The 15,375-nt window shown below is 32.3% G+C and overlaps 1 long non-coding RNA gene and 1 pseudogene across 1 annotated transcript; one reads left to right on the top strand and one right to left on the bottom strand.

Annotated features, from left to right (window-relative positions):
* The first annotated feature begins 2,987 nt into the window (after window positions 1-2,987).
* Window positions 2,988-7,442, top strand: LOC138312335 (uncharacterized). Its single transcript, XR_011206921.1, has 3 exons — window positions 2,988-3,294; window positions 6,234-6,344; window positions 6,874-7,442. It is a non-coding gene; the product is annotated as an uncharacterized lncRNA (long non-coding RNA).
* Window positions 7,443-8,670: 1,228 nt separating this feature from the next.
* On the bottom strand, window positions 8,671-14,812 carry LOC138312336 (mucin-17-like; annotated as a pseudogene).
* Window positions 14,813-15,375: the final 563 nt, after the last annotated feature.

Raw genomic sequence — 15,375 nt, 5'->3', positions numbered from 1 at the left:
TTTTTGATATCCCGTTTTCTTTGGACCCCAATGAAATTGCTAAGGCCAATATTTCTGATAAGGCAAAACATTGAAACCCGTTTGTTTTTCACAGAGAAAAAACTGTAAGTCTATCTAATGTTGAAAATAAATAGTTTTGAAAACTTAAACTTTACAGTAGATAAAATATGAAAAACAGTAAAAACATTATGCACAAAATGGTTTTGTCAACTTTTCGTTAATTTTTCAAATGGAACGTGCAAATAATCACAGATTATTCAGTATTTATACAATATGCCAGGTACATGCAACATGTAGCAAGGTCGACCAGCAAATCAGATTGGGTTTCAGGAGCCATAGTGTAGTAAATTTGTTTTAGTGAGTAAGCTATAAATCCCACGGATCCGAAAAATAGTCATCGTAATTAAGAAGCTGTTCTCATTGATACAAATTTTTTATAACACCATTTATTATATTCTACATGTTTTAAGTTCTTGAAAACTCTTCACTGATTTTTACTCTAAGTATCAAACAATCAGTTTGGGGCGTAAATTAAATTATTTTCCGGAAATATCAAATCAAATATTAACATGTACTATAGAAAAATTTTTTAAACGAAAATATTAAGTATTCTAAATTTCTATGTTCAGCAGTACACTTATTATGTTTTTACATATATCAATAAAATGTTACAAAGTTAAAGGCCATCAATTAATGAAAGCCATCCATGTCTTTTTATATGCTAAATATACAGATATAATTATTAAGATGTTTAATGTGTCTTTCATGTACCCATCAGTGCCAGTTTGTCGGAAGCATAGGATAGTTGCAGGGAAAACACCACAAAAGAACATTTTGAAACCAGAGGATGATTCTTAAGGTACAATTAAAACAATAAATTATAAGTCCTATTGTACATATTAATAAACCTAGAAAAAATATGAGTAATATGTTAACAGTGTTCAACACTTAATGTTCTAGTTAAGTCAATCATGGTTCAGTATTGTCAACTGTGTCTTAATTAGATATATTTGTAATTATCGATTGTATGAATCAAATTATGACAGCTTCATTAAAAATTATAAAGATATAAAATTAATAAAAATGAAAAGGATGGTAATAAGTAATTATTTAAATGAAGCTAAAATATATACATTGTATTTACAAATTTGCAAAATTAGTAAATTTACAATTCAATTTTTTTATAAAAAATATTTGTAATGAATTAGTCCTTTGATAAATTTAACACTTAATTAATGATTCCTATGGTTTAATAAAATAACCTAACCGGATGAAATAGATGTGAAATAGGGAGACCGGGTACTACTTAAACTATTCCCTGTGCTAATGATTACACCAATGTTCACCAATACTAACTGTTAGTTAATACAATGGTACAACAAATGTTTACAAGTTACATTTTAATCATGTTTGTACTTATGTAATAAAAAAATAGTCTAAATTTCAGGGTTACATATTAGACCAATTTTATTTTTTGGTACTTCAGCTACTACTCATGTTTTCTTACGGAAATTAAATCATCTAAGATCTAACATTGATTTAATCAAAAAAAATGATTCACAAAATTAAATGTTAGCCACGTTACAAAACAATTTTTTACTCGAAATATTTTGATTATTAAAAATTTTACATTAAATCTAAATTCAGTTTATAAAAGTAGACTCATTATTGATCTATTGGCTGGAGTTCTTTAATTGTAAGAATCAATTTCAAAATCGGTTTCAAGTCTTTTGTAATAAAATACGGTTTAATAAAAATGATATTGTGAAATTCCAATTTGTTCTATCGCCAATAAAATATTGAATGAAATTATACGCTTTATATTTTAATATTTTATAATGTTTGCACGGTATAATATGTAAATCACTGTCGTAACTAGCTATACAAAGTTAATTATGTCAGTCATGTCATGAATAATGCTTCATGTCCAAATTGTAACACTATATATACATGTATAAGTGCAAAATAGCTAGAGATACCAACAGGCATGCATTTACACTACAATCCTATATAATTATTAAAATGCCCCAAAATATTCACTGGATTACATTTGATAACAAAATCTCAATACAGCAGTCAGTCAATTTTTATGACTCCGCCTACATGTACAAAAGTGTAGTTGCCTGTTAAATATTTTAAAAAAATCCGTAAGTAATTAACATAATAATAAAAAACCAACAAATCAGAATAAATTATTCCAATAAACCTGTGTTTATTATGTAGAATGTTTTATGAAAGGCGTGATGTTTTACATACAGATGATAAAAATTCTATATCAGTATAGGTACAATAAGTATCAATGATATGTAACTTGGTGATTTTTTTTTATAGAACTTGTACATGCAATTAATACGTCGCAACTATGTCAAATTAGCTTACTTTAATTTTAATAGGCACTAGCATAAAAGTGAAATGTAGTTCTAACATTGTAATTAATACTGGACATTAGCTGCTGACAAATTAAAACTGTTTTTAGCTAAAAAATATATACCTTCTGACTGATCTTTATTTTTTAATTCTTTTTCTTGTACAGTACCCCTATGTTAAAACCATGTTTTTAAATATTTGACTGAAAATCAATACTGAGCGACAAATAGTTTATGTATGATATATGTACAAATGTAAACATACAACGAATCACGAATTGACAAAACGTCAAGGGAACCTGTGATTTGTGTATGTTACTATGGAAAAAATTCAATTTACTGTCATAAATTATTTTTGTAATTGGCATAAAATAACCGCAAGGAAAAAATATCCCAAGGGCCGGGTCAGGACCCCAATGAAACTTTTCACAAATATTGTCTGATCAACAAAACAACAACCTCGTTTGTTTTATAAGAGAAAGGAAAACTCGTCTAAATTTCATATTCATATCCGACGGATTACCTGAAACAACTTCTTTCGCCTCTACTCATTTTCTACGGAAGATTGTCAACATCGATATCCCGGCCTCTGTATATCAGTCAAAACGCGCACGTGCTGTTGTTTACGTCTGCTCGATATAGATGGCGCTCTAGTTCAAATCTAGATCATCGATATGTTTATCATTTACGGATCGGCGGAGTCAAGCATCTCATCGACCCAGATTGGATGGAGTCTGTGACAACAGATCAAGACGGTGGCCTATGATATTGTCACAATATTTTGATTATATCGTCAATATTAGTGAATGTGGTGTAATACATTACGATATATGATGTTTGCCGGTACACTACGACTAGGATGCCTAACTGTCAGCGATATTACAAGCAGCTTAACTATGTTATCGGAACAAAATACGACAATCACAAAGTAAGTTTGAGAAGCCAACATCTGATGAAAAATAAATCCTATTCTATGCCGCCCGGAAGCGGAGAGGTTCTGATTAAGAGGAAGTAGTTTTAGTGTGTCTTTTTATGACTCCGTATATTTACAAAGTACCTAAAATTAAAGCCAAAATAAATCCGTAAGAAAGCCCAGTCCATCTGACCCAATAAATAAAAGGTGTATACATTATGTCCGATAGGCCTACCGTTTGTAGGTCTACTCTATGTAGAGTGTTCTAGTAGTTTGTGTATCATCAGGTACTGTATGGGAGTGTATGCATATCCATATTCATGTGAATTAGATTGTCACAACCCCATACTGGTAAATGAATTCCTTCCGAATACATGTATATTCTTGATTGGCTTATGAAGAAGTTTTGCACTGTACATTAATGCCGTACCCCTACTTGTTCATCGCTAGATCCCTAAAGTACATGTAGAAATTACATTTAATAATTGTACTTGGAGAACTAAGTTATATATTTATAAGACTCAAGTACTGTCAATCTATTCTCTTATTGTCCAGTAACACTTGCTCCTCTTCTTTTTTAATCAGGCTTATATTTATATAATAGAAAGGTTTTTTTTTTAAAATGATGAAAAGAAATCAACATATAAAACAGGCAATGTAGAAACTCAAATAAAAAATGAACAACTAGTTGGGTTAGTGTTATCCCTAAACTTCAGGAGTGGGTAAATTGTATTAGGAAAAAAAATTCCCAACCCACCACACCAGAATGGGTCACGTTTTTATATACTGTCTATAAATGGGTGGATTGAAGTTATTGTGTAGTTTACATTTGGGTATTCATTTCTGCAGGCTTCAACAAAATAAATAAGATGTATAGTTGCCATTATCTAAGTTATCATATTAACCTACCTATGAAATGGATTCTTCTTCATGTTTCTGGACACAAGCGTTCTTGCTAACTGGAAAAATAACAAAATCAAAAAAAATCTAGCTAACCTAGATAAGTAATTAGGAAACTACCAGAGGTAACGTTGGTGATGCTTCTACATATGTAGATACATCCATAGAATAATTTTCTATATGTATAATTATTCATCAGGCTAATGTATCTGATTCAATCGATCTGGACCTGTTTATGGTTTTGGGTTATAATAACTATTCTTCGGTTTTATGGGGTGAACATGGAAATTTAGTGCCCACTGATTAGGTAAATCTTTGTTGTCAAACCTGATAAATTAATTCAGATCCCGCATCATCATTATTGGATTCGAATGTCTGGATCTGTGGGGAATCCTAATTCTCCAATATTTACAAGTTTGAGGATGAAATGCTATACATACATTTTGGGTTGTTGTAATCATTTCGTCTGGCTAACCATATGGCTTAAACAACAACATTATAATATTAAGTATATTTTAAGATTTTATTTGTAAGTTTTTTCGGCTAAATCATGTGTTGATTAGCATGATTCACTAATATAGAAGATTTGAAATTAATTGTGGGAGGCATATCTTACTACATCTAAATTTTTCGTTATTGGTCTAGGTCTCTTGGATTGAGGACACTTCTACTGACTACTTTTTGATCTGATTTATTCGTCTCGATAGTTCTCTAGGTAAAAAATAGTTTTATTTTAAAGAACGAGACTAAACACGTTTTATCTAGTCATGGTTGTATTACGGGGGACTAACTCTCCCGAATTCTTAAAGTAACATTCCCTTTTAAAGAACCATTACTGTGCATATAATATGGATTCAATTAACCCACAAATAGGTAAAATCACGGAGTTTCAAGTGGGGTTTAAACCTATAGGTACTTATAGTTACTTATACACAATATATGTATTAAATGTACATAAACGGTACATGTTTATGTCACGAAGAGTACAAACATTGCTATATATGTCCTTCATTAGTTTTATTTTTCATTTATTTTCCACGATTTGCTTTCCTTTTGTCATGACAGTAGACTATGTCTTTTGAACATTTAAATAACGGAGATAATTATATAAAATTGATTCTTTAATCATGGAAGAAAAATTCCTGGGGAACGATCGGGCAAAAAGAGAAGCAGAGAGAAAGATCTTTCCCATATGTTTTTATTTGCCTGGGGTAAGCAAACCAAAATTGTGGAAAAAAAAAAAAGACAAAGTTTGTTATGTTTATATTTTACTGAATGAATATGTCACTGTATTGATTAGTGTTATTGGGAGCAACAAGTTTTTCTATATTGCCATTGTAAGCTTATCTTCGAATAATTAACTATTTAAAATCAGCACTTTTTGCTCGTAATACTCCAATTGTGTATATTATAAATTATACACTGTATTTTACTTCATAAATATTTTCCCTCTTGATTGAATGTGAAAGATATCATTGGTCTACCATCGAAACTTGGGCTCTTCATCCTCTTTCTTTATTAATAATATCCTGACAAAAGCCCTGCCATTTCTGATAGTTGGCTTGCAAATTATATGAACCTTATGGTGATGCAATTTGAAAGATTACTATGTGTTTCATTCTGTAACCTAAGCTGATATTTAATACAATGTCATTCAGGTCATTGACACCTTGTTCTAAGAGATATAGGTAAAAGTAAAGCAAACGTTCACCAGTGATTTGATTGTCCAGGCTGGACCCTAACTTCTGAACTATTTGTAGTAATAAACTACTAATAAGGGGAGACAATTCTTGAGTTTCGCTTGCATATGATTTGTTCTACAGATGTATTGTTTAATTTAGTCACAATTTTTTTTTTTTATAACATGGGTCTGTGAAAGACTTGCCTTGTATAAAAAGTATGTAACCAATTTTCACAAAACATGTACATGATCTAATAGTGGACATTCCAACATTATAATTTATATGTCTAGGCATTGATCATAACAAAAAGGCACTAATATTGTAGCCTCTTTGTTATAAAACTTTATTAATGACAACTGTTGAATATTTCAGACTGACCACATTAAAATGCATGGCCACAAACAGCACTTTTCTCCAGACGTGACAGTGTTTGAGAATTGAAGATCAGCAAACTAGCCATGCCTCTTCGGCTACGAAGATCAGGTATTTTTTTCACATCTGAAATGATTTCATACTTAAATACGAGTTGTCTTTCTGAAATTTATGAAACTTACTTAGTCAATATATTTCTTTTATGACATTAAGTTCCTGCTTGTAAATTTTAAATAATGTGGTTAACATTTACCTTGTTTGAAACACATACATTTCTAATGTAAGAAATAAGGACTTTTTAGTTGGAGTTGGAGAATGGTTTTATACTAACCATGTAGAATTTTAAATACATGTTGTAATATCTTCGAATAGATCAAATGTCCATAATTAATTAACTTGGTAAAAGACATACAAATGGTTTTCGGGATGAATAACATGACTTGGTAATTTGACGAACAAATAAACAAAATGTTTTTTCTTTTTTACTTGCGGTTAATTAAGACCAATATTCATATTTTATGCATGCCGGCAAACCACAGAAACATCTAGTAATACATACGTGTACATGCTATCATGATATTTACTTAGTCAACATCATCATATTCATTGTGGCATTTGTTTTTTATTTCTATTTTTTTAGGTTTTCTTTCTCCCTAAATGGATGGACTGATGCCTTCTGTTGGTATGAGATTGCAGATATCTGGGGCCAGTCAGTGCCTGTAACCCCTGAATTGGAGGGAGAAGTCCATACTCTGTTTGTCTGAATTATTGGTTAGGTCAACAAGCGCCGGCTACTCTCAAGTAACAGGCTTGACCAAGGCAACAAGGGATTTGATTGGCTACAAGGCAACACCTCTGGTCATATACAAAGCTCCATATACATTGTATATCACACTGACAAAACCCACATCATCCTTTGTACAAAGCATGTACATATATGTAAAAAGTTAACTTCATCAGTGTATATACCAATTATTACCGAATTGTGTAATTATAAGTACAATTGCTATGTGTCAGAGCAGGAACTTTTGTACATACCGGTATATATATCATGCATAATTTGCATATTTCTCTGTCCAAAGTGATGATCAAACAAGATATTGGTAAAGAGTTATCGCTCTTTGCTACAAATGATAAGCAAAACATGTGCTTAAGTTTTATGTAGCAGTTTTTTTTCTTAACTGCAAAATAAATACTGTTTTAAAAACACTTACAATGTCTTCTCTTCATTTTTCAGACGTTTTTATACTGGAGGAATCATTTTAATAGACAATTTTACAAATTATTTTTAATAGAAAGTAGATCTATGAAAGCCGTAACAGTATCCAGTAAATGATCCAAAGAAAATTTGACCTGAAAGTCACCCAAGGAAATCTTAACCAGAATTTCAGGTCAAGATTTCTTGACCTAAAATTGACCTGAAATTGACCAGAAATTCAGGTCAAGAAATATTGACCTGAAATTCAGGTGAAGATTTCTTAACCTGAATTTTAGGTCAAGATTTCTTGACCAGAAATTGACCTGATATTGACCAGAATTTCAGGTCAAGAAATATTGACCTGAAATTCAGGTTAAGATTTCTTGACCTGAATTTCATGTCAAGATTTCTTCACCTGAATTTCAGGTGAAGATTTCTTGACCTGAAATTCACCTGCAATTCACCAGAATTTTGCATGAAATTTGACCTGAATTTCAGGTCAAGAAATCTTCACCTGAAATTGACCAGAATTTCTCTTGAAATTTGACCTGAAATTCAGGTCAAGAAATCTTAACCTGAAAATTTGACCCAGAAATTGACCAGAGATTTCAGGTCAAGAAAATCTTGACCTGAATTTTACCTGAAATTAACCAGAATTTCTGGTCAATTCAGTATAATTTCAGGTCAATAATCTTGACCTGAATTCAGGTTATGAAATATTGGATGAGTAGTGACATTTATAATGTATATTGGTATCATATAGTACCAAAATTAAAGATAAATAATCTGGCTTTCGATTAGTAGAGTAAACCTATTGTCATATCCTATACATTGGTTTAATAATCCATACTTTTCTGAAATTGGGTATGTGTTATATGGCCGGCCGAGTTAAATACCTTGACCCCAGTATTATACTTATACTAGAAACGAATCACCTGGGTTAAACATGTTAACCTTTCATTGTCCAATTACTGGCTCGTATCATATTCATATTTATGTAATATCGTGTTCTGTTTTTGTGTGTCTTGATAACGGGGCGAATCTCCTCAAAAATTTGACAAATTATTTTTGTCCACACGATTGGAATTAAGTTGGACTTCTTTGTCCCATATTGTATCAATAGAAAGACAATATGCAACAGTAATTTGTTTTCCATTGATGATAACAATAATTTAAATCTAGGGTAAATTACATTAAAGATGAATGGACTGTAAGGTATGTATGGCCCTGGGGATGATCTTAATAATAATTTACCGGGTTTTCCCTATCGGTCATGTCATGGAAGGGTTGGTGGTCCCTATCGGCCATGTCCTGGAAGGGGCGTTGTTGCCTATCGACATTGTTTTGAATGGGGCGTTGGTCCCTATCGGCCATGCCGTGGAACGGACGTTGGTCTCTATCGGCCATGTCCTTGTAGGGGTGTTGTTGCCTATCAGCCTTGTTCTGGAAGAATCGTTGGTCTCTATCGGCCATGTCGTGGAAGGGTCGTTGTTCCTTCTCAGGTCTCAGATAATAGGATGGAGGTTTGGACTCCAGATCATCAAACTTAGACGCCGTGCTAGTTCTCTTGTCTGGCATCGATATGTTGGAAGGGCTGGTACACATACGCCTGTAGTGATGGTTAGACATGTGACTTTTTAAAACAACGTAAACTCAAAATTGAACATTATGTAAAGATGGAAATGCTGTGCTGGACATTTTCCATTTCGATCAGACTCACAAGTGTATTTCCTTTACTGTTATCATATAAAGCAACGATATTCAAATTTTCCATGTTAAGTGCTGTAAGAAGAACTATTTTAAAATGATGACACTATATTTAAATTATTCTTTTATTTGCTGCAGTGTTTGTTTTAGCCTTCAACATACAAAAAAGATTGAGTTCAGTTACTATACACTTTTAATTATGTTTAAAATAACTCATGACATTTCTAAACAACACATTTGCCTTTAGATCTGCGCTCATGGTCGTAAGGGAATATTTCAAACCTTCTTAAATTGTAATGTGTAGACTTTTACATTATTTTGGGATAATTGATAATGAGATCAGATTGACATTTAACCTATTTTCGTGGACGCTAAGTGTCATGTAGTATATCTTGGCGTCATCAGTTATGAGTAGACAAAATTGAAAGACCCACTTTCAGGACCATTGGATACTCAGTATGTAGTTCATCCCTTCTTGACACACTATAAATAGCTAACACTAACCTTTAACCTATTTTCTTTCTCGTTGAATGTCCTGTTATACGTTTCCTTTATGAGTAGAAAATACTAACCTTAAATTAAATCTATTTTTGTTGTCGTTGGGTTAGGTATTACTGACCTTTGTCCCACTTTCAGGGTCGTTAAGTACTCTGTAGTACCTCCCCTCGTTGTAAGCAAGCTCCTCCTCGTACACATTCTCCTTGACGGGTCGATCTCCTGGATACGATTCATAGTGGTTTGAACGGTCCCCGGATACGGTTCATAGTGGTTTGAACGGTCACTACTCCTGGACTGGTATGCCGGGTTTGCCCTTCCTACACCACCCATAGGGACATTCTCAATCCTGGAGTTATCTCTCTGTAATTCCTTAGGATCCGATTGCTTCTCGCTATCAAATCAAAAAGATAACGTATAAATCAAGAAAACATACTTCTTAAATCAAATAATAAATGTTAGATATAAACTATAAATTAATGATCGGTTTATTTAACTTTAAGTGGGGTGAAGATAAATGTGTATTTAATGTAAGCTGTAAGGATGTTGACATACACAAATAAGATGTAATGATATCATTTTAAGTATTTGGGACACACATCATTCTTAATTTCATATAAAACATATAAATATTATTTAATATTTGATGATATATAATAAGGTGTTCAGTTCTAATGAATCCTTATATAAATAAAATAACCAATTCATGTCGTTTTGATTTGTTCATACTTACTCCGATCCTTTTTTTAATCCGTTTATTTCTCCATCGAGCGACGAGATATATTGTAAGCAGTAGAATAACCGCGATGAGAGCACCTGCGCATGAGCCTATTATAGCAGTGTTCCTTCCACTGAAGAAAACTAACACCTTTTCCTGACAAGTGTCGCCTTTGTAAACGTAATATGAATCTTCGTGGCATCTACAAAAGAGCGGTAAAGTGTTTTGAGAAATGTTGTCTTCAAACTTTCATTATACGTAGTATCATATGTATCTGCAATAATAGATAATAACATAACGTAATAACATATACAAAGACAATTTTAAAATACCTATCTCTACTCTGTTTCATAGAGTATCTGACACCGTTTTTGGTTCAAATCCGTGTTTGCAATCTATGATACACCAGACATTTTGCCAAAGCGCGATAATGCATTTGGTTGTTTTGTGCACTTTGTGCGAAATGACTACATTACACGAATTCTGATAACTTTTGAAACTATTTCATCCCCGTGAAGAAATTTGAAATGGCCACTCTGAATTATCACCAGACTAATGGATGTTGTAATATTCCTATTTGAAATCCTCATTACCTGCATTCAGTTTCCCCACGTTCGTTCACACTGCAGTCGCCATTTTTTGAGCATTTATTATATGTAGATATTTTACATTTATGGCTGCAAGTAAATTCCATATTTTTCTCTTCCCTGCATGCTGTATATTTTGAGCAAGTACAAGCTTCCAAGAAGAAAGCTCTTATGTCTGAAATTAAAAATAGAGTTTAATATGCTAGCAATAAAGCAAAAACTGCTGAAACAAACAATGGGCTTATGTCACTTAATTACAATTGTAGTGTGAAATTCTATGTAGGTCTAAGTGAAAGCAATTTTTGCTGTGCATTTTTTTTAATTTCAAATATACCAAACAAATGCTATGTTTATCACACTCTATCTGGTGACATCTTTCTCCAAACTGACATACGAAGCAAAAGAAAAAAAATGTATTCTTTCAATATTAACTAGTTTTATCTTTATGATTAAACCTAGCACAAAGCAGACAAACTGAATTCCCAAATATAACATCAAACTAAACAAACAAAGATAAACTTACCCTGTTGCATTGTCATGTTTGTTCTGTTGAATTGAATGTCCAAAGTCCTGTTTTCAACTGTTACTGAAAAGTTTTTAAAGTTTACTTTAACGAGACTTCTGTATCGGTCACTGACACTTGTATTCGGGTCCATCGTCACAGTGTAGTCGCATATTATAGAGCCTGGCCTTAAAGCAAAACCAAAGACGGATACGTTAATTTATAATCACCATATATTATCATTATTTCACTACACCTAACAGGACACATAGCTGGTTATTAGAATCAGTACTGTGATGTCTCCCATTGACCAATCATAACAATTTGTATATTACTTGAGTGATGATTGTTGCCAATGCATTGAGTATAAGTATAGGCAACAATAGATTATACTTGTATAAACATACCGTATTGCTAAATAAGTATGTTCACCGAAGATCTTAACAATTTGTTTTATTGTCGCTTATCAATTATAATTAAACAGCGATTTTCAACACAAACTGAAATCAATGATCACATATATATAAAAGATATACGTATGATAAGAAAACATGCACACTTTTTTAAATGACGTTTAAAAAGTCATCCACATCCGTTTTTGATATCGATTTGTTTAATTTAGTTCTGGTGTAATATGTGTAACTGCTTAACGTGATGTTTTCTGATTCAATGCTATCACTTCTTATTCAGTGATATATTTTTCATTTCTGCATAACCTCTTGATAAATAAAGGGTCTTATATGGGTGACTATGTAAAAGGAAGTTCGGAAGGTATCACTTTGGTCCGTTTTACGACCACTCAGTGATAAGCAAAATATTTTGCATGAAGATACATTAGGGTCAGCTGCATATTGTATGTTATTCAGAATATCCGATTTTTTCTGCACTCATGGTAATTTCAGAGATCAAAAGTCAAAGGGAGAAAATTCACATTTTCATTGTTGAAGTCTTAATTAATTAAATATTAGAAAAGAGATGACATTTTTGCAGTTTTTCCATGTACATATTGGGTTTGTGAAGTTCAGTTAAAAAACGGATGAAAAAAAAAGTAGGTCACAGTGATCTACTTAAGTAATTGTTCTATTTTAACGTTAAAATGTCAATATTTTTGGTGGCAACTAACCTACTTTTTAATAATTATTTTTCAGTTTTCTGAACTGAACTTCACAAACCCAATATTTACATGCAAATAACTCCAAAACATATTATCTCTATTCCAATATTTAATTAAAGTGATATGTGCCGTAACTGTGCGAACATTTTGGCATGTTATTTTTCCGTTACTAATCTATTGAAAACCATAAGGTTTTATGTATTCATCTGTAAATATCATTCAAAGGCACAAACAAAAATGTATCGTGCTTTATAAACATTAATTGTAACACAGATTGTTTGCACTGTAAAAGTTCATGTTTTATGCTATGTATGTGTGTAGATGAAACATATCTACAAAAGTCCCTTTATAATTACTAATAGCACTGAAACGATGTGCAATGGAATTATACACCACAGCCTGGGTTCATTATCTGACAATATGTACTCATTTTACTGCATAAAAGACGTAAATATTATATATAAATTCATTTTGAGCTCTTCTTTGTCTGTGCAAAATCAAAACCTTTGCATTGTAAGTATTATAATTCTGAACATGCTGGTGATATTTGGTAGTGAATAGCATATAAGAAGCCCTTCATGATTCATGAGTATGAAAATCACGGCACATATAACTTTAAATAGGACTTAAATACTGAAAATGTGAATTTTCAACCTTTCACTTTTGATCTCTGAAATTACCATAAGCTCAAGAAAAATTGGAAATTCTGAATAGCATACAGTATACAGCTGACTCTAAGGTATCTTTATGCAAAATAGTTTGCTTAGCACTGAGTGGGAGCAAAAAGGCCTAAAGTAATACCCCTCCTTTGGTTACGCGATTTGTCGAACTGTCGCATTGACGGGTTACATTTGTGTCAAATAGTCGGAGATATCAGCCACAGTAAATACATGTAAATATCATTAGTGGATATATAGACAAAATTTTCAGTATCGTTTCTTTGCGGCTAGAATGTGACTTATCCGTCTAAGAAGACAATAATATCACGTCATAAATTTATTACGTTAATTTTTTTTTATAATATCGATAAACGTGTGTACAATATCTATAACATGGCTAAACATGTAAATTATGTGATACTTGTAATTTTACATCCTCAATATCCCAGAATTTACTATTGTAACGGTCGCGTGACCGAGAACGCCCGCTGCTGCTATGTGCTACCGGACAATACACTACGTCCTCGGTTAATATTTTTTCTTTGGTTGATATAACCATGTACATTTTGTATCGACCTCATCAAAATGCTATATTTGCATAATAGATTTATTCCAACAGTAACCAACCTCTCATTGTCAATATATCTTCCCTACATATAACTGTAAAATTTGAAAATATTTACAATATTCCAAACCTGCCCATCAATTAGTCATTAGTTAGTCAAAGAATCATTATAAATTTCCGGAAATCAAGGGAAATAACTCTAATCAAAATATCGTACAAACATTCGCTTCATTATCACTGTCGTATTATCCACCCTTGGACTATGTTATAGTAAAACTGAAGGCATTTCTGGAAAATAAACCCAAAAATCACAGACCACTTTTGAATATTATGAAGAGAGCGACGCCAAGCTCAAAGATATAGTGTTAACCAAAGCGACGCCAACTTCAAAGCTACAATGTCAACCACAGTGTACAATTCTATCGTCTGTTTTTGTACCCCCGTAATATCGAGAATGCTAGGTTTGAAACTTACCTCAGACCTGTTACATTCAGATAGACAAAACCTGGTGTGCCGTTGTATCTTGCTGTAAGCTGCAGAATGGACAAAAAGACTATGTTCAGCTTAAATATCATTACCAGTATTGAAAAGATTTAGAGGTGTCAGTTATTAAATTCTTTTAATCAAGTTTTAAATACAATACGATTGACTACACAGACGACTACAATACAAATTAAAATACTACGGCACATATTTCCAACGTAGCCCTTGAAGCCCTCACGCATTAGTTCTGCACACACCTTTTATCTATATACAAAAAAAAATCACAAATTTAATCCTTTCACACCCTTGCACCCCTACAGGTCACCGTGACATAATCGTTATATTTGACGGCGTAATGTAAATAGAAGAAGAAGAAGACTACTCTCGGTTTGCCGTTGTATATATCTCTCAACGAAAATCGTCTTGGATACCTACCTCATTCTGAAAGGCAGGGATAAAATTCTTGTAATTGTCGGAACTTTGATTTCCGAGAACATTTATGAAATTTCCATCCATAGCAATTGACAATGATACTGATGCATTTAATTTTGCTGCAAAGAAAGCAAAAATAACGTATATTGTTTATACGAATACATTATGTATCATTTCAGGGAGAGTGCTTATATAGGCATAGTCTGCTGCCCAATCCCTATTAAAGCAAATGATTTAATAAAAATGTTTTGAAATGAAATGTATCAATAAGGCAAGCAAAATTCGAAAGGGGAATAAAATTGTCAGCAAAAGTAAACATAATAGTCATGAAACCTTGGGTTCAGTCAAAGCATGATATATACTACTATATTGTAGTTTGATATCAGAACACACTAACTAATCTACCAACATCGGCCTTGCAAATTGGCTTTTGGACGGTTTTTGTATCCTCTAACGTCGATGGTTTATAGCCTTTTGTATTAAGAGTGTAATGTATGTTTTCATATTCATTTATATAATGTAAAGTTCTAATATTAACTCAATATGCAGTTGGATTTGTCGTTATGTCGAAAATGAAGGGTCCCATAGTTTTATGGACAAGTTTTTTTTAAAGATAATCTATTTACTATAATAAGTTGTAATAGAACACTAAAGCATATCAATTGTATTGTAGATTGACTAA

This window comes from Argopecten irradians, unplaced genomic scaffold (assembly GCF_041381155.1).
Source record: "Argopecten irradians isolate NY unplaced genomic scaffold, Ai_NY scaffold_0279, whole genome shotgun sequence".
Classification (NCBI taxonomy): domain Eukaryota; kingdom Metazoa; phylum Mollusca; class Bivalvia; order Pectinida; family Pectinidae; genus Argopecten; species Argopecten irradians.
This window is presented reverse-complemented; position numbering and strand designations above follow the sequence as displayed.